This window comes from Primulina tabacum, chromosome 7 (assembly GCF_025594145.1).
Source record: "Primulina tabacum isolate GXHZ01 chromosome 7, ASM2559414v2, whole genome shotgun sequence".
Classification (NCBI taxonomy): Eukaryota; Viridiplantae; Streptophyta; class Magnoliopsida; order Lamiales; family Gesneriaceae; genus Primulina; species Primulina tabacum.
Genome location: NC_134556.1, coordinates 6,740,393 through 6,761,838, shown reverse-complemented (window position 1 = coordinate 6,761,838; position 21,446 = coordinate 6,740,393). Strand labels below are relative to the sequence as shown.

The 21,446-nt window shown below is 33.1% G+C and overlaps 1 long non-coding RNA gene and 1 other non-coding gene across 2 annotated transcripts; both read right to left on the bottom strand.

The window, feature by feature from the left end:
* Positions 1 to 487: 487 nt before the first annotated feature.
* Positions 488 to 598, bottom strand: LOC142552432 (small nucleolar RNA R71). Its single transcript, XR_012821764.1, has one exon. It is a non-coding gene; the product is annotated as a small nucleolar RNA R71 (small nucleolar RNA).
* Positions 599 to 19,711: 19,113 nt separating this feature from the next.
* On the bottom strand, positions 19,712 to 20,861 carry LOC142550481 (uncharacterized). Its single transcript, XR_012821388.1, has 2 exons — positions 20,502 to 20,861; positions 19,712 to 19,995 (listed from the first exon to the last, which is right to left on the bottom strand). It is a non-coding gene; the product is annotated as an uncharacterized LOC142550481 (long non-coding RNA).
* Positions 20,862 to 21,446: the final 585 nt, after the last annotated feature.

Genomic DNA, 21,446 nt, shown 5'->3' with positions numbered 1-21,446 from the left:
AAAAAAGTGGTAGACTTATTCGAGTATCTGAAAATAATTTAAACATGGATGATAATTCAAATAATCAAGATGATGATATTAATAATAATAGTAATAATAATAATAATAATAATAATAATCAAGAACATGATCAATTAAGAACACTTAGGCACCATATGAACCCTATTAGAACTAGTGCCCCATCTTGTTTAGTTTTTCCTCCTAATGCATCTAATTTCAACTTCAAACCTCAAATTATTCAACTTTTACCAAATTTTCATGGCTTAGATTCTGAAAATCCATATTTGCATCTAAGAGAATTTGAGGAAGTTTGTAACATTTATAATGATCATAATTGTAGCATGGATATAGTTCGATTAAAGCTTTTCTCTTTTTCTTTAAAAGATAAAGCTAAAACATGGCTACAAAATTTAAGATCAAGTTCAATAAGATCATGGGAAGAAATGCAACAACAATTTCTCAAAAAGTTTTTCCCTTCCCATAGAACAAACTCTTTTAAAAGACAAATTACAAATTTTTCTCAAAAACAAGGAGAAACGTTTTATCAATGTTGGGATAGATATAAAGAATTACTTAATACATGCCCACATCATGGTTTTGAAACATGGAGAATAGTTTCTCACTTTTATGAAGGTCTAATACCTAAAGATAGGCAAATGATAGAATTCATGTGTAATGGAACATTTGAAGATAAAAAGCCAAATGAAGCTATGGAATATTTGGATTCATTAGCAGAAAATGCTCAAAATTGGGATAATATAGGCACAATAGAACCACCAACAACTAAAAACAATAATTCAACAAATGAGGGTGATATCTATAATCATAAAGATGATATAGATATTCAAGCTAAACTTGCATCTTTAGCATGAAAAATTGAGTCATTAAAAATGAAAAAGAGTGGTCAATTAAAAAGTATTCAAGAAATTGTTTGTCATATATGTGATACACATGATCATGCTACAAAAGATTGTCCAGCATTACTTTCATTTAAAGAATGTCTCCATGAACAAGCAAATTATGTTAACAATTATAAAAAACCAATACTAGATCCTTTTTCACCATCATATAATCCTTGATGGAAAAATCATCCTAATTTTAGTTGGAGGAATGATAATAATGCACAACCGTCACAACAATATTTTCAAAATAACCAAAATCATCAAGGCTATATTCCTTATGTTACACCTCCAAGAAAAAACTTTGAAGATGTAATTCATGCATTTATCCAAAAGCAAAAGTCTATCAATATTCAAAACAGTCAATCTATGAGTGATTTGAAAGAAACTCTTGCAAAATTTGCATCTACACTTAATATTCATGAAAAAGGAAAATTTTCATCTCAACCTCAACCTAATCCTAAAAATCAAAATCAAAAATTAAAAAATGAAATCTGTTATTACCCTTAGAAGTGGTAAAATAGTTAATGATCCATATAGTAATGAAAACAAGGATCATTTAAAATCAAAGAGTAAGGATGATAATCCTGATACTTTTGAGAATGATGATACCTTAAATTTTAAGAATAATATGGTGAAGGATAAATCATCTGAAATAGTAAATAAGTCAAATAAGCCTCCACCATGTCCTCATGCATTAACAAATCATAAGAAACAAAAAAGTGATTCTGATATCTATGAAGTTTTTAAACAAATGAAGATAAATATTCCAATATTAGATGCTATTAAACAAGTACCTTCTTATGCAAAATTTTTAAAAGACTTATGTACTGTAAAGAGAAAATTGCATGTGAAGAAAAAAGCATTCTTGGCTGAACAAGTAAGTTCTATTCTTCAAAATAATTATAGTTTAAAATATAAAGATCCTGGTTGTCCAACAATTTCATGTATTATTGGAGAAAATAAAATTAAAAAAGCTTTGTTGGATTTGGGAGCAAATGTGAATTTACTTCCTTATTCAGTTTATAAAAAACTTAATTTAGGAGAATTAAAACCCACTTCTGTTACTCTCTTACTGGCGGATAGGTCAATCAAAATACATAGAGGTATTGTAGAAGATGTGTTGGTTCAAGTTGATAAATTCATATATCCTGTAGATTTTATTGTTTTGGATACACAACAAATAGAAGTACATAATGAAATTCCAGTAATATTGGGACGACCATTTCTAGCAACTTCAAATGCTTTAATTAATTGTCGAAATGGAATAATGAAATTGTCTTTTGGAAATATGACTCTAGAACTTAATGTGTTCAATTTATGTAAACAACCAAGTATTAATGAAAATGAATATGATAATGAAATTGAACCAATTGTGGAAGAAAATATACAAGAAGAAAACTTAAATCAACAATCTGAAGTTTTTTCAATAGAAAGTTTTGAGTCTAAAAATAATTTTAAAGAAGATGATAATACAAAACTTGAATTAAAAGTTTTAGCATTAGAATTGAAATATGTATTTCTTGGTGAAAATAAAACATTTCCTGTTGTAATTTCTTCCACTCTTTTGCCAAATCAAGAAGAAGATTTGATTAAATTACTTAAAAAATATAAAAATACAATTGGATGGACTTTGAAAGATATAAAAGGTATGAATCCTTTAATTTGTACACATAAAATTCACTTGGAAGAAAATGTTAAAACGTATCAACAACCACAAAGAAGGTTAAATCTACATATGAAGGAAGTTGTTAAGAATGAAGTATTAAAACTATTAGACGCTGGAATTATCTATCCAATTTCAGATAGTAAATGGGTAAGTCCAACGCAAGTAGTACCTAAAAAGTCCGGCATCACTGTTATAAAAAATGAAAAGGGAGAGTTATTACAAGCTAAGATTCCATATAGTTGGCGTATGTGTATTGATTATAGAAAATTAAATGATGCAGCTAGAAAAGATCATATCCACTACCATTTTTAGATCAAATTCTAGAAAAAGTAGCAGGAAATTCTTATTACTGTTTTTTTGATGGGTATTCGGGGTATTATCAAATACCTATATCATTAGAAGATCAAGAAAAAACTACTTTTACTTGTCCTTTCGGAACTTTTGCATTTAAAAGAATGGCATTTGGTTTATGTAATGCTCCGGCTACTTTTCAAAGATGCATGTTAAGTCTTTTCAGTGAATATGTAGAAGTTTTTATGGATGATATAACTGTTTTTGGAAACTCATTTGAAAATTGTCTTAAAAATCTAGAAGAAGTATTAAAAAGATGTGAAGAAAAAAATCTTGTTTTAAATTGGGAAAAATGACATTATATGGTTAAATCTGGGATTGTTTTAGGACATGTGATATCTGAAAACGGAATTGAAGTTGATAAAGCCAAAGTTGATGTTATTGCTAATTTAACATCACCAAAAACGGTCAAAGAAGTTCGATCATTCTTGGGTCATGCAGGATTTTATAGAAGGTTTATAAAAAATTTCAGCATAATATCTAAACCAATTTCAAATCTTTTAACAAAAGATACACAATTTGAATGGACTCAGAAATATGAAAATGCTTTTAAAAAAATTATTAATCTTTTAGTTACATCACCTATTTTACAACCTCCAGATTGGTCTTTACCATTTGAATTAATGTGTGATGCAAGTGATTATGCTATAGGAGCTGTGTTAGGACAAAGAAAAGAAGGAAAACCTTATTCAATCTATTATGCTAGTAGAACCTTAAATAGTGCCCAAATAAATTATTCAACTACTGAAAAAGAATTACTTTCAGTAGTATTTGCATTAGATAAGTTTCGATCTTATTTAATTGGTTCTACTACTATTGTTTACACCGATCATTCTGCCATAAAATATTTATCAAATAAACAAGATGCTAAGCCAAGATTAATACGGTGGATTTTATTGTTACAAGAATTTGATATTATAATTAAAGATAAAAAAGGAAAAGAAAATGTTGTAGCCGATCATTTATCTAGAATAATGACTGAATCATCTCATAATGAAATACCAATAAATGAAAATTTTCCAGATGATCAGTTGTTTTATGCTACTATTATGCCCTGGTTTGCTAACATTGTAAATTTTCTTGTGACAAATAAAATGCCTTCTCATTGGAATTCACAGGATAAGAATAAATTCTTGATAGAAGTTAAAAAATTTTATTGGGATGATCCTTACTTATTTAAGTATTGTCCTGACCAAATTTTTCGACGATGCATACCCGACAATGAAGTAAGTAATGTTATTAAATTTTGTCATTCTGAAGCATGTGGAGGTCATTTTTCATCCAATAAAAGAGCTACAAAAATCTTACAATGTGGATTTTATTGGCCGTCTTTATTCAAAGATACGCATTTATTTTGCAAATCTTGTGAAAACTGTCAGAAGATGAGATCAATTTCAAAACGGAACATGATGCCTTTAAATCCAATCATAATTATTGAAATATTTGATATTTGGGGGATAGATTTTATGGGTCCATTTCCATTATCTTTTGGATATAAGTACATTTTAGTTGCTGTTGATTATGTTTCAAAATGGATTGAAGCAATTGCATGTAGAACTAATGATCATAAAGTTGTTATAAAATTTTTAAAAGAAAATATTTTTAGCCGATTTGGAATACGTAGAGCAATAATTAGTGATTGGGGAAGTCATTTTATAAATAAATCATTTTCTTCTTTGTTAAGAAAATATGGCATTACACATAAAGTTTCTACCCCATATCATCCTCAAAGTAATGGCCAAGTTGAACTTGCAAATAGAGAAATAAAACAAATTTTAGAAAAAACCGTTAATCCAAATCGAAAAGATTGATCTTTAAGATTAACTGATGCATTATGGGCATATAGAACTGCATTTAAAACATCATTAGGGATGTCACCATATAGGTTAGTTTTTGGTAAGCATTATCATTTACCGGTTGAACTTGAACATAAAGCTTATTGGGCAATTAAAGCATTTAATATTAATTTAGATGATGCATCTAAATTAAGAAAACTGCAAATAAATGAACTTGAAGAATTAAGAAATGATGCATATGAAAATTCAAAGATTTATAAAGATAAAACTAAAGTCTTTCATGATAAAAATATTATGAGAAAGTCATTTGAAATTGGACAAAAAGTTTTGCTTTATAATTCTCGTTTGCATTTATTTTCAGGTAAACTAAGATCGAGGTGGTCAGGATCATTTATAGTCAAATTTGTTTATCCTAATGGTGCTGTTGATATTGAAAATCCTAAAAATAATGACGTGTTTAAAGTTAATGGGCAAAAACTTAAGCCTTTTATAGAAAATGAAATTCTTAATAATGAGTTTATGCCTTTATATGATCCACAATAGTTGTTTGATATTTTCATTTTGTTTTGCAGATTCTAGTTCATTTCCCGGTTAAGTGGCGGATAACGGTACTCCGTGACTGTTTAAGTCGGTTTCTTCAGTTTTCCCAAAATAATTGAAATATATATAATAATAATAATATGGATGCGTGTATTATGAATCTTCGTAAATATTTTGCTTGTTTACCTGATAATGCGTTGAAAAAAATTTATAAAGCTAGATGTGAGCTGCTAAGGTTGATGATGTCATATGGCATACCGAATGATGTCCGTTTGATAATTGAAGCAAAAGTCCGATTGGTTGGGGAAGCAAGTGAATTAATAATAAGACATATGCCAGGATTTGGTAAAAGCACATATGCCAAAAAGCGAAGAGCTAAACGTATAGGTGGATGTCATAAATGTGCAAGGTGGACTTGTAAGGGAAAATGCAAAAATGTTGGAATGACATCAATGAATAGAGAAGATAAAATTTTATTCATTAAGAATGGTCTGAGTAAAGAGCCTTTGGATAATTTTCTAGAGGTTCTTGATACGCATTCTAGTGGGTACGTGCAAAATGAACTTCTTAAACTATGGTGGCAATTTCAACAGGAGGAATATCAATATGGACGGTGGAATCAGCCTTACAAATATCCTACTGTAGTAACACATATCTATTTAGATAAGTAAATATGTATACACAATTTCGTCTTGGGAATCTGACGTTAAAAGACCCTGTTTGCCAATTTATAAGAAAATTGGATGGGAAGCATATCCTCGACTCATAGAAGGCGTTGAAGCCGTTACTGAACGTAAAATCAGAGGAAGATGTGAGCCACAATCACAACTACGCTGTATATATTTGTTTTAATTTTGTCATTTTTATTTTCTTTTAATAATAATAATTTCCTGTTCAAATATTGACTTTTGGTATGTTACGCTTATAAATTCATATGCTGTGATCTAACAATTACAGAAAACATATTTCTCAACATGTCAACGTCCACGGTAAGTAAAATCAAAAATATTTGTGTATTTTGTGGATCTAGTGCAGGAAAAGATTTAATTTATGAAGAAGTAGCAGAAAATCTTGGAATAACACTTGCTAAAAAAAAGATTCATTTGGTATATGGTGGTGGTGAAGTTGGCCTCATGGGAAAAGTTGCAAAAGCTGCGCATGCAGGTGGAAGTGAAGTTTTAGGCATTATTCCGATTACCTTAGCCAATCTTACAGGACCAACAATAGGAGAAGAAATGAAAGTGGACAACATGTATGAACGAATCACTCAAATGATTGAACATTCAGATGCTTTCATTGCTTTGCCAGGAGGTTTCGGTACTTTGGAAGAAATATTTCATACTATTTGTTGGGCACAATTAAATATCCACAATAAACCAATTGGTTTGTTAAATGTTAACAATTATTATGATAAACTGTTATCGTTTCTTGATGATGTTGTGGAACAGGGATTTATTTCATTAGCTTCGCGAAGGATGTTAGTTTCTGCTACATGTGAAGGTGAACTTATTGATTTACTGCAAGGATTTAGTCATGAACCAGATCCATCCTTATCTCAACTTAATTGGCCAACATCCAAGAGTAAGAAAAGAAAATTCATGTGATGCTAAACTTGTGATTCAACGATATGTTTTAATATTTTTCTTTAAGGTATGAATAATTTCTTCTTCTTCTTCTCTTAGTTTTTTTTATATAAAAAATTAAAATATATACTTATATATAGTAATAATAATAATAATTTTTAGTTCAATGTCGAGTAAGGTGTCAGTAAAATGCACCTGAGACGCATTAGTTAATAATTATTGGAAAATCACAACACACTAGATTTTAATATTCATTATATTCAAAATACAGACTAAAAGAAAAATTAGTTTTTCATATGTACCAATTTATATATATATTTTGATCAATTAATATAAAATATATAATAGATGTGTTCATATATATATATATATATAATTATATGTGTTTTCAAATAAAATAATTTCTAAAATTTTTATGAGAATATAGTTAAAAGATATGGTTTGTATGGTTGTTAACATGTATAATTGAAAGAATTCTTTTGTAAAAGTATAATATATACTCACACATCTTTTGTGAGTGAGTGGTGAGAAATGAGAAAACAATTAATAAACTTTTATTGATTATTAAAAAATGGTTAATTACAAGAATATAACTCCCCTAAAAAAAATATTTATTGAAAAAAGAAAAAAAAAGAAGTAAATATATAACAGACTGCAAAATACTTTATTCATTGTAATTTTTTAGATTTGATTGATTTACTATCAATGTGTTCTAAAACATCAATATTGTGTTAAAAAAAAACAAACAAACAAACAAAAAGATTTGTTTGTGCTAGATAAGTTTCAAAGGTAGTCGGATGTATCCGTTATATAAATATTTATATATATACATATATATATATATATTTATGGTAGAATGTTTGGATAAAAATTTGCAGTCACGTTATTTAAAAAAAACAATAAAAAAAAAGAAAAAAAAGGGGATTTTTATTCTTTGTAAATTTTCCTATTTTGTTTTCAATATTAGTTTAATTAATTGTCTGCTTTAATACTTAACCTTTTTCAATGAGAGTTAATATTCATTCCAACTCCATGAGTGAAAACTACATATTCCTTAAACATTTTGACCTGAAAGAATATATGGAGTTGAGGCTTTTACAATAATATTCTTGATATTATACATGTTATGGTGGGTAGTGTGAATTATCTTTTTGACTATATTATTATAAAAAATTTAGAAATTTTAAAAAAAATTATATATATATATTGTTACTTTATATATTATGAGAAAATAATAATAATAATAAAAACACATCTAATTATATATTATTATATTAAACGAAAATATATATATATATATAAATCGTTATATGATTTTGTTTTTAATGAGTATGTTTGTATTTGAATATATAAAAGGAATAAAGAATCTAGGTTGTGATTTTTCGATAAATTTTATTACTAAGTGACTAGTAATAAAATAGTGTGGGGGTGTGATAAAACTTAAAATTAATAATTTATTATATGTTAAAACCTGTATTTTAAAATTTAAGTTTCATTAAAATTATAAAATTATGTTATTTTAGTATTGTTTGTTTATATTTAATTGTCTTACTAAATATGTTTTATTTTCAGGTTTTCTACGTGTTGGTAAAATAATGATAACTCAAGCTAGAAAATTCAAATGGAGGTGACTCAAACATGTTTGGAATCCTTGAGAAATTATCTACAACTTTGCAGAAGACATGATTGCCTAAAAAGTTCCTTAAGATGATCAAATTGTGCAAATATCAAAAGGAGGACAAATTTACTTTTACTATGACCAGCATATAGTAAAAAAATCATAACTATTACAATATTTAACCAAATGAGGTGAACCAAGTGGCCAAATTCATCTACAGACAATTCCCCACATGTTTGACGTTTTGAGCAGAGTCAAATTCGGTGATTAAAGTCGTGGAACAAAGCATTGAAAGAAGGGACATGGAATTGAACTTGGAGCAGACAAAGAATACTATTGCAACTACATGGCATTAATAAAAATTTTGACCCTTTCTCTCATTTGGCCTATAAATAGAGACCTTGTGCTAGCTTGAAAATCATTCTATCTCATTGTAAAATATAGTGTGAGTGTGTATCAAAGTTCTAAGTTCCAATATATTTTCTTTCATGTTCTCAACTATGAGTGATATTTTAGTGTTGATCAAAAGTAAGCTTATGGCAAGCTAAATCTATTATGTCAAGGTGAAGAGGATGCATTATTGGTGAAGTAAGATTTTTTATATTTTGTATATTCTTTCTTTATTTCTTTTCATTAGCTAACTTATTTTTATTGTAGGTATAAAAATGAATTATTTGTTGTTATCATTTTACATCAAATACTTGATACCATTAAAGTGGTTATCTTGATTTGTTGTTTAATTTTGATACAATAAATATTTCATAATATTTCATTTAGACGATAGCGTAGCTCTGCCGGTTGTTCTAAATGAAATATTATGATTTAATACTAACATCTAACGATCTAACATTTACTTTATCGCAACTAACTTTTACTTTATCGCAACTAACTTATTAAATCAATATATTTCATTTAGGCAATAGCGTGGCTCTGCCGGTTGTTCTAAATGAAATATAATGATTTAATTTAACATTTACTTTATGCAATTATTTATTTATATAGTCATAATTATAATCATAGGTACCATATATAAAATATCGGTTAATTCGGTATTTTCTATAGTGGGAACTATATTATATTATGTTTATGTTTAATTTTCTTGGAACCATTATTTATGGTGGTTTCTTTTGTTTTACTTTTAGTTAAACAATATTACATAAACCAAGAATAAATCTTCAAGCCTTGACAAAATTTATAATTTGTAAACTCCATTCTTGCATTTGGTAATCTATAAATTAATAAATTTAAATTCAAAATAACCTCTCTGTGAATCGATCTCGTACTTACGAAATATATTACTTGCAGACAACCTACACTTGGGTGAATTATTATTTAAGTAGTAGCACCTAGCCACTCCAGCCTCTGGCCCGACCCCTGCCCATCATCCTAGGACCCTGATGGACCACTAGTCCACCCCCAAACCGAGCCACAGCCCCTGGACTCAAGATGCAATCCCCTCTGATCAAGACAACAACCGCGCGTCTCTTGTACCTCGTGTTTCATGTTTTTCTCGTGCCCTCCATGAGCCAAACCACTCCAGCCCCTGCCCCAATCCTGGACCACCTTATCTTGACCCTAACGGACCAGCCTGGCTCGCCCAAGCTAGCCGCGAGCCTCGCCCTGCAGCCCTCTACCCTTACGCATGCTTTGGAAGAGTCCCAGCATCAGCGGACTCTTCCTTGCACGCTGCACCTTGAGTCCTAGCCATGCTAGAACTTTACCAGCCCACTCACCTAACCCTTCTTGAGCCCCCAGCCAGCCCTGGCCGAGCCCCCAAGTCCCATGCACAGTAACCGAACCATAGAATTAAGAACAAGATAAGCAATCATACGGTTTCTTTCTCCTGTTGCTGCCCACGGTTCTAGCTTGTTTCTATTCATGTTGTAGCATTTTGTGTGTGATTATAGGCCCTTAAACTTGTGTAAAACAATCCCATATTACTTCCTAATCATGGCAGCCCCTTATGTACATTAATTTCATGATTTATGTATCAAATGTCATGTTTTAAAAATCACTTAAGATGCTTGTGCAAAAATAATAAGGTGCAACTTATTTTCATGCAATTTTATAAATAAATACATAATATGGTGTGATGATGAGTAAAAGAAAGAATATGGCGTGCCTTTGCATGTTAAACACACGATTAACTGTCGACGACGAATTACGGGACGAGGAGACGATTGCTATGAAGTTTCCCCTTGAAAAACCAAAAATTCTCTTTCATCTTATGAGTGTGTGCCATGAGGTTTGAGAGAATTTGGTGTGTGCAAAAGAAATCTGAAAGTGGCGTGTGGTTCTCGTAGGTTTTGAGGTGTTCTCTAATCAAGGCTTTAGGCCCATTAAGCATAAGTTTAGGCCCATTAGTGCTTGATTAGGTTTTAATTAAAATATTAAAAGAGTTTTGGTAAAATATGTTTGTGAATTTAATAGCCGTGTTGCCAAAAAGTTCGTATTTTTGTTGAAAAACCAACATCGATAAAATTTACGTCCCGACGTATAAAATTACCTCAAAACTCCTTATTTCAAAAATATGAAAAACCATCAACCCTATTTTAAAAAATTAAAAATAATTATTTAATAAAAACATTTTACGTTTTTCAGCCATCGGTCTCCGTTCTTCGATCGCAACTCGAATAACCTTTAAAAATACATTTTAATGCAACCATGTAAAAAAATATATTTTAAAAATTCAAATATGCACCACATAATTAATTTATGCAATTAAAACATTTAATTAAAATACACAAATAATTTAATAATTGCATGCATGTGGTTCGCGTGGACCTTTAAATTTTCGGGGCGTTACAATATTCCCCCCTTAAATTGAATTTCGTCCTCGAAATTCGCTCATCCTTGATAATCCAAAGTTTAGGCTTAGTTCTAGTATCCCAAAAATCCACGCTTCCGCTGCGCTACTGTGATAAAACTTAAGTTCTAGAATGTCCTTACGTCTCCTTGATCCCAAATGTTTTTACCTTCTAAATCCTTATTTTCAAATTGCGACTTAAAAAGACCCATAATGACTTAGTGCTATTATTATTATAACATCGAATTTCAATTTTTCTTACAATTCTCAATATCAAAAGATGGATGACCACTTATCGTATATTACCTTCCTTATTTTATACCCAAAATGTTCGTCGACTTATCATATTTTACCCTTAAAATCACAAATGCATCCGCTAATGCTTAAATTTTCAAGCCTAATATCGATTCATCCCTAAAAACCCTTGATTAACATTCCTTATAACATTATAACCCAATATATCTCAAGGTTCCAAATATTCTTAAAAGTCTAAATCCTCAAAATTCTTATCATTTAAACTATTTAGTTATCGCTTATTGCTAAACTAGTCCCCAAATTCCTTAATAATTGCAAAATAAATTCTTAATTTCCTCAAAAATTATCTTAATTGGCCCTTAATTTCAAAATTTCTACAGTTAACCCATAAGTTCTTGGCATTCTTAATTTCATTCTACAGGTTTCCCATAACATAATTTCAATAAATTTAAACTTCTTTACCCAAAATCAATTTCCTATAACTAATCTTACCTTTCATCAAATTTAAAATCTCAATTTATACATTTTCTTACTTCCAAAGATAATCGCAGTCCTCAAATCATTATTACTTATGAGTAATTCTAAAAAATTAATCCAATTAGTAACCATGAATCATAAATATTTTCTTAGAAAAATCTAAGTGTCCCAAAGCATTCATAATATTCACTGATTAACTTATGACTCTAAAAGTAATACGTCAATTCTAAAACCCAAAAATCAACATAGTCCAATTCCACAACGAAGCCAACATGCGTTGAAATCAAATAATTTCTTATTTCGTATCGTATCGCGTAAAAATTCTAAATCATATAATATATTATCATAAAGTTATTAAACATGTGACGTAAACATATGATTCATATAATTATGCAGGTAAGATCATAAAATCATATAAAGCATTTAAACTTACAAGTTTGAGGCTTGACGACTGAACTTTCCGGCGCTGATGGTGGCACAACCCTGTACCAGACCTTTGCTCTGATACCAACTGAAAAGTCTGCTATTCGTTTTCTTAAAACGTGCTTGAAATTTTTTTTTTCAAACCTCACATAGCATTCAGCCGAACCATAAAATATTTTTGACATCATTTTAAAAATAAGTCAACCAACTATAATTTGGAAACCAAAAGAAATAGCTTATCATAAAATTACCAACATTTTACTAAACCTAAAAATAATATTTGAAAAGTATAGCACATACTATAACCTCTCAAAAATCACTCATAAAAAAATCGTCGTAAAAATATCTTTAACATCACTTAAAATCATAAATCATAACTAGTGCGGAAAACTAGTGTCGGTCCTCGGGTTATGTGCACCTTCAGTCCATTCAGATCAACCATCAAGACCTCCATATACATTATTATCATAATCACCTGCATCAATCACACCTAGTGAGTCTAAAGACTCAACACACCATTATCATGATAACAAGTAATACATATACAGATCATCTGCAACAGTGAAAAATACTTGTACTTAAAATATCATTTTCATGAAGATGCATAAACTTTAACCCTAAACATTTTTGTAAACATTTTCATGATGCATAAACTTTAAAAACATTTTCATGATCCTTTTTCATAAACATTGTCTTAAACATATTCATACTATCATCAACATATACATATTTATTTTTCCTTTCGTTCAATTCATATCGTTAATTGTGACTTTCGTGTTCATCTACGTCTACGTCTACGTGTCAGGCGATGGATCCATCTACATGTAACTTCAGTACTGGGTGGCGGGGACACCAGCAACACTCTCACCGGTCAACTGGGCCTTGGCTTTACGTATTAACATATCATCGTATACATATACATATTCATATCTGTATCCAAGGAAACATGATCGTCGGGCTCCCACTAGGACCATAACCCTCATGAAATTTCCAACTTATCATCGTATTAGTCACAATTACTTCACTTCCTTCAACGTTTCATATTCTCATCACTTTATAAAACTTAAAAATGCATATAACGTTTTTATTTTAAATCAAGCATGCAACATGTCTTTTAAATGTCCACGTTAAATCATAAAATCCATAAATATTTTAAAAGAAACCTTTTAACATATAAAAATCCATAAATCTTTTAAATAAATATTTCAACATCATAAACATTTAAAATATGCATTTAAATCATAAACATTTAAATTAAACATTTTAACATATTAAATCATAACCTTTTAAAATAACATTTTGACATAATAAATTATGAACATTTAAAATAAAAGTCATAAAAATTCATAAAAATTTGAAATAATCATATTAGCATGTAAAACAACATTCAGGATACTGTCATGACGTTTACTAATTTCTAGGTGTAAAATGACCGTTTTACCCCTAGACGTAAAATTTCACATTTTTTACTTTTTCTTAATTCCATCGACTCTATACCATCACAAATAATTATTTAAGCTTATATTAATTTTCGCATATTTTTATTTTGCTTAATCGATTACTTGTAAATTAATATTTAAATATGACGTATTGATGCGTTTTAATCACGAATTAAACCAAACCTTAATATAAAATTTTCAAATTAAAAACTTAGACTTTTAATAATTATTTAAGCTTGCACCTAATTTTTCATAGTTTTATTCCGCATAAAACTAGGCATTTTAATTAATTCGTTAATTAACGTTTCGTGCGGCGATTAAATCCCGGATAAACCCAAAACTCGTTATTTTGATCCCAAATTTTAACCATAGCATTTTTATTATTTATTATACGCTTTCAAGTCACGAGCCACACCCGTGGACCCATGAATTCAATTTTTCTTCTTTAATTTTTGTTTTTGACACACTAACAAACCACTCGAGCCATCTCCCGATTTACTCGAGCCACGCCCGAGTCACCTCGAGCCAAACCCAAGCCAACCCATCTATGAACCCTACTGGTCAGCCCCAAGCCCAAGAACCAGCACCTAAGTTGAACAATCACTCCTGAAATCCGACCCTATTGCATGTGATGTGTGTGCGTGAGTTTCCTTCCATTCACCAAGACTCCTAGCCAACTAGGACACCTCCAGTGTAATAGCCAAGCCTGGTGAACGGTATGGTCTAAGATTTCATATGATTATTGACTATGTGGTCGAGTTTAGTATGGTTTGGATGTTAAGAATCTTGATTTATGGTTTATAGTATTGTTGTTTATAGTTGTTGTGTGGCAATTATTGTATCAGCGTTGCGATTCAATTTTAGTTACATAGAGTTTGTTGTTGGCTACAGGTGACAGTGCACCCGCGCTCAAGAGAAGACCGCACCCGCGGTCTTTAATTCAGATTTTTGATGAGATTGCCGAAGTCACACCGCACCCGCGGTGTAAAGGTTACCGCACCCGCGGTCGTCATGTTTGGATTTTTGGTTGGAATGCCGAAGGCATAGCGCACCCGCGGTGCAAGGTGTAGCGCACCTGCGGTCGATGAACAGTGGAAACGTGTTTTCGGATTTAAGTGAGATAAATGGACGAGTTGCTCACTTTTCTCTCATTTCGTTCCCATCCTCTCGGTTTCTTCAGAGCAAGGAAGCTAGGGTTCCTTTTCCTTTCATTTCCTTCCTTTGATTCTTGCATCTTGTTGGTTGTTTGTGTTGAGAGCAATGTTATTTTGGGTTCAAGAAAGCTAAGGTAAGCTTTTGGTTTAGTTTATTCTTAGTTTTGGTGTTGGGAGAAATCATGGGTTTGGTGTTGGTGTTGGTTTTATGGATTAATTGATATGGGTTTATGATTATTGAGATGTTGATGGTTCAATACATGGTTTATTGTTGTAGGTTGTGTATCAAGAGATATATTCAAGGGTTCTATTGGTAGTAAGTGGAATTTTATTCCTTGTGCTCACATGATAGTATATGTATGGTATTTCAATGGTTTTATCATGTTATTCCCTTCCATTTGATTCATATTATGTATTGATATACTTGGTTGTATATTAGAGGCAATTGAATGTCTCAATTGTGAAAAAGGGAATACAAAAGAAAGTGTATGCAAAGTGTTTGTTTAAATGCCCAAGAGAGAGTTCAAATGTTTTATGGATTGATAGATACATAGTCAGAGATTACATGCAATTAGTTGATCAACGAACATAGGCTTATATCCCTCAGAGTTATCGATTTATGTCGATGGGATATAGGTACAGAGATAGAGATACTATATAGATATCAATCCAATAGAGAAAAGAGAAATACCATAGTTATTGTTATTCATACTATGATATTCATGTTTCAGAGTTGATGGTATTTAATGTTTTCAAAGTCATGTTTTTCAGAGTATGCTATGTATTCATGCTATGTAAGAGTTCCACTTGCTGAGTTTTATACTCATTTCAGTTATTTCATGTGATGCAGATAAGAGCGACGGGCCGGGACGTTGATTGTGGGCCAGAGTCATGTGCATATAGAGAAGGAAGGAAGAAGATATTTTGATAGCATTTTGGACATGATCACAAAAATGATATTTTGTTGTATCATTTGATTGATCATGTATATGCATTTGTTTGTAAAGGTTTTATGTCAAGAAATTTTAATCCTTCCTCCCTTCAAGAAAATTTTTAATTTCCGCTGCTATTTTATTAAAGTGGTTCAGAGGGTGTTACATTTAGTGGTATCAGAGCACCGTTCTTCGGACCAATGCATATGACTTCGTCTACTTTCAACAGTCCGGGTATGTCTTCTTCTACACCTATTCATTGTTATCTATTGATATGTATTGTGTGAGCACATTGTAGGAGTTATGCCTCCTAAGAGGAAAGCTGCAGAGGGGGAGGATAGTTCTTCCTCTAGAGTTGTCGATGAGTTTGGAAAGTTATTGAAAGAGCAATCTAAGGTCCACAGTGAGCAGATCCAACAGTTACTACGTTTGCACGGTACAGGTCAAGTTAGAGGTCAAGTAAGAGGCCAAGTGGCACAAGCAGTTGGTACTGATGGGATCTTTACTGCCTTCAAGAGGATGGATCCGCCTGAATTTGCAGGAAGCACTGATCCGTTGGTGGCAGTAGAGTGGATCAAGGCACTTGAGGCTATTTTTGATCATCTCAACTATGCAGACAAAGACAGAGTTGGATGTGCAGTGTTCATGTTAGTCAAGGCTGCACGCATTTGGTGGAATGCTACCAAGGTTAGTGTGGATGTTCCGGCATTGAAGTGGTCAGAGTTCACTGATCATTTCTATGACAAGTACTTCCCAGACGCACTTCGAGCTAGGAAGGTGACTGAGTTCTTGGAGCTTCGACAGGGAGGTATGAATGTTGATGAGTACATTCTGAAATTCGAGGATGGTTGTCTGTTTGCCCCGTATATTGCTTCCAATGACAAAGACAAAAGTGCTCATTTCATTAGAGGCCTTAGAGCAGAAATAAGAAGGGACATTAATATGTTGAAGGCTGTGACATTCAAAGAGATTGTGGCTAAGGCTCTGTTGGCCGAGCAAGATGAGAAAGACATTGCTAGGGAGAGACAAGCGAGGCAGTAGGCCATTGCTCAAAGAGGCCAAGGTTCAAGTCAAAAAGGAAAGGGCAGTTTCAAAGGGAAAGGCAAGTTAGAGCCGAGTCCTAAAACACCGGCAGTTCCATTTGATCCCGAGAAGCCATTGTGTCCCAAGTGCGGTAGGCATCATCGAGGAGAGTGCAGATTTGGTACTCATACTTGCTACAGATGTGGCACTGCAGGCCATATTGCCAAGGATTGTCCAAGAGGAGCGAGTAAAGAGAAGGTGCAGGGACGCATCTTTACCATGACAAAAGAAGGTATAAACCATGATTCTTCTGTGATCTCTAGTACTATTTTAATTTCAGGCAGAGTAGCTACGACATTGATTGATACAAGTGCTACTCATTCTTTTATGTCTGAACCATTTTTGAGATCTTTGGGTATAGTTCCTTCTGTTATTCCCCTCCAGTTTAATGTTGTATTGCCTTCGGGGGATGTGTTGTGCCCGACATCTATTGTGTATGCATGCTCTGTTCAAATTGATGAGCGAGTGGTTTATGCTGATTTGATTGTTATCCCTATGGTTGCGTTTGATATTATACTTGGCATGGATTGGCTATCAACCTATCGTGCAGTGATTGATTGCGTTGCTAAGACGGTGAAATTTGCAGATGATGGCAATAGGGAAGGTATGCTCGCCAGTGCAGGTACTTCGCTGGTCCTTCCTTTTATTTCATGTCTTGAGGCTAAGAAGTTGTTGTTTAGAGGTTGTGATGGGTTTTTGGCTTCGATTGTTCGTCAACACATCCATACCCAGAATACAGTCAAAATCAGTCATGGCTAATTTGATTAGATTTGTTATCATAATATTACCCTCAAATCTAATCACACAATTCAAAACTATCTCACGGGACATCAAATATACACCGGCAGGAGTAGCAACTGACACAGTATCCAACAAAGGAACAGTAGCAATCTCATGCTCATCAACAAATGCAGCAGATAAAATGAATGAGATGCTCCTGTGTCTATCAATATGCGTGCAGGATAGTCAAAAACATAACAAATACCTGCAATCACTCCTCCTGGTGCACCCTGAGCCTGGTCCTGAGTCAAAGCATGGACTTGGGCTTGCTGTGGCCCTGGAAATGGCTGCTGAATAGGACATCTGGGAGGTGGGTAACTGGACTGGTGAAATGATTGGGTAGGAGCATATGGTCTAAGGACTGGTCCACGGGGAACTTGACCAAATTGTTGTGGCTGGAACTGTTGTCTCCCTGCATTAGAACATACCTGGCGTAATGTCCAACCTGACCACAATTATGACAAGTCCCCTGAACTCCTACACATTGGGAACTAAAATGTCGACCACCACATCGGTCACAATGCGCAGTGCTAGACGACCCAACAGAACCTCCCCCTCGTGCAATGCCTGAACTGGAAGAGTGGATTGAGACTTCTTCTTGAATTGCTTTCCTTTTACTTTGTACCTCTGCTGTTTGGGTTGTTGGTATGACTGTACAGGCTTATATGGAGGTAAATCCACTGGCATCGACATACTACTCCCAGATCCCTGAGAAACAGATGATGGACCTGGCTGTGGGTCTCCTCTGAGCAAACTTGCTTCAATTTTCTTCGTCTTTTCCACTACTTGAATATATGTACTAGGCGATCTAGTCATTACCAAAGTATGAACAGTCCGCTGCAACCCATGTAGAAAACGTGATAGTTCAGCCTGATCATTCCTAGCAACATGTGAAACATAGGGCAAAAGAGCAGAAAACTGTGAAGCATATTCCACCACTGATTTATTGCCCTGCACCCATTGATTGAACTCTTCTTCTTTAGCAGCATAATATGATGGTGGTGCATATTCTTGGGTAAATTGAGCACGAAAAGCATCCCAAGTAATAATTTCACCAGAATCATTCATTGCTTCCTTTGTGGCTTCCCACTAGAGTTGTGCTCGGTCTTTAAGTTGGTAGATGGCGAACTTCAATTTAATATCTTGGGAATACTCCAAAAATTAAATAGATGGTTTATACTTTTCAGTCAGCTTGCTGCTTTTTCTCCGCTCTCGTTGCCAAATAATTTTGGAGGACGTAATTCTTGGAACTGAGAAATTATTAACTGCATTCCTCCAACTTTCTATGTCAGCTATTCCACTTCTTTCTCAATCGCTACCTGTCTAGCTCCAGGTTTTTCAGGTCGAGAAGGTTCTTGGTTCACTTCTTCTTCAATATTTTGAGCGACTTGTTCTCGAGGTCGACCACGTCTACCTCTAATGATATCTGCAAGTCCTCGAACATTTTGCGCCTCAGATTCTTGCACTATTTCTTTTCCTTTTCTACCTCTTCCTCCAGGTGCCATTCTACGAGACACGAGGATTAAACCCACAGACAGATAACATGTAAAAGAAAGTTATAGGCAATTTCTAAACTACATACAATGCCTAATCAGCTAGTCGTTCTAACGCAGGTAATTCAAGCGAATCACACCAAATATTTCAAATAAGAGCAAATAGTCAAACACATGCACAATCATGTTATTTGTGTCTAGACTCAAGTGCCCTAAACTCTAATTCGAGCATATCCCAGTTACGCTCTGATACCAACTGTGGGGGCCCGTGTTCCTGATTAATATTTAATGATCAAACAACCAGGATTTATTAATGTAAACAGCGAAAGCGATTAAAAATTTTCCTTTTGGGCCAATAGAAATGTTCGGCATGACCTTCCCGTAAGTAGGACATCCCAAAAAAATCAAAACAACACAAACAACATTTATATACTCGAAATAAAGTCATAACATCAATTCACAAACCTATAGCCGCACTGGCCAGGACTAAACACATATAGAGCCGGCAAGGCTCGTTCACACAACTATTAATTCAAAACATCGTAAAAATAACAGTACAGCTACACGGGACATCTCCCCGGTAAATGTATGACTCCATAATATAGTATATATATATCTGGGAACTCTCAACCATGACTCGACGACTGGGCACCACTACCTGACGCTCCACCAGACGTGTCAAATCCTCTTGGATAACCTGCTATGGCATCGAAAACAACCACGGCATAAAAAAAAACGAGGGGTCGGGCCCCAGTACGACGAACCAGTAATATTACGACAAATATAACTGACATGAAATAACATCAAGTAAAATGCGATGCAATGCGTGAAAGGTAACAATCGATAACGGATACCAAACGGAGTCCAAATGAATTGCATCAACAACAGTAACAGTGGCCACCATTGCCAGGAACGTAGCAATGCAACATCAAGTCGCCACTCATCCATGAAGGTAGCATCGAGGGTACGGGAGCTACCCGCTCAGCCCTCATGCAAGTCATCAGGAGTGCTAATCCTACCCACCCGCTCCATCGATGACGCAACAACTCGATAGATCAATATCAATAGCAATCAAAAGAGTCAAGGCTCGAAATGCAATCATGTATTCACAGAAGCACATAAGGCACGCCACAACTCATTACAAAATACATAACGTCATCTCACGTCATAATAGACGTCGTAATGAAAACAGTTCGTACGTACCTCAACTGACTTTAATTTACCACAAAATATCTTAATTATTTCTCGAAACTCCAATCCTGTGGCAAAATTATTTATTGCACATCAATTCCTATCTTAGTTAAATAATCAAGGAATTTATCGAAAGTAATTCCAAAATTCACACTAAATTTCCAGAACTTATAATTTCAATTTACAACATCTTAACGGCGTCCGACTAGCGCATGTACAGCTCAAAAGTCGAAATATCCCAATTTATAAATCTGAAAATTCGAAATTCAGCAAACTAAATTCTGAAAAAGTCGATAAATACCTCGAATCGACTCAATAATTAACCTAAAATCAATAATACAACATATATCAATTGTTGGAATTCGAATTATTCAAAATACCCAAAATTTTGTAACCTTAGATACCTCAAGCTTCGAAGTAAACCTCTAGGAAACTTAAACCGAGAGTTTCCTCACAAATTCTGGCAAAAACGAGCGGCGATCTCCGACGGGTTTCCGAGAGTCGCAAGTTTTCTTAGCAAAAGGGTATCACTGGATAGCCCTTGCCGAGAGGATTCCGAATATATATTTACTTTATTTTTTCGGCGACCGAAGCGGCTAGAATCGAAGGTCAAAGACACGAAAATGGTGAAGGGTCGAGAATGATCGGGAAAAGCAGAGCATTGAAGGAGAGAGACGTGTACAGTGTCTGATTCTTTCTTCTTCTTCTTTTTTTAATTAATTAATTAATTTATTTATTTTTTTAAGACAAATGGGCTGGCCTTTGGAACATGGGTTGGGCTCTCACATAATGTGAAATGGTGACTCTATAGACTTGAACCGTTTAAGTACTTGGAATGCTTGGGATTTAAGAAGACATATAGATATTGATGATGGTGTTAAGGACAATATGTTTGACATATACAGAAATTAGGATATAGTAAGTACTATTCCTTAAAGTGTTTTATAATCTTTGATA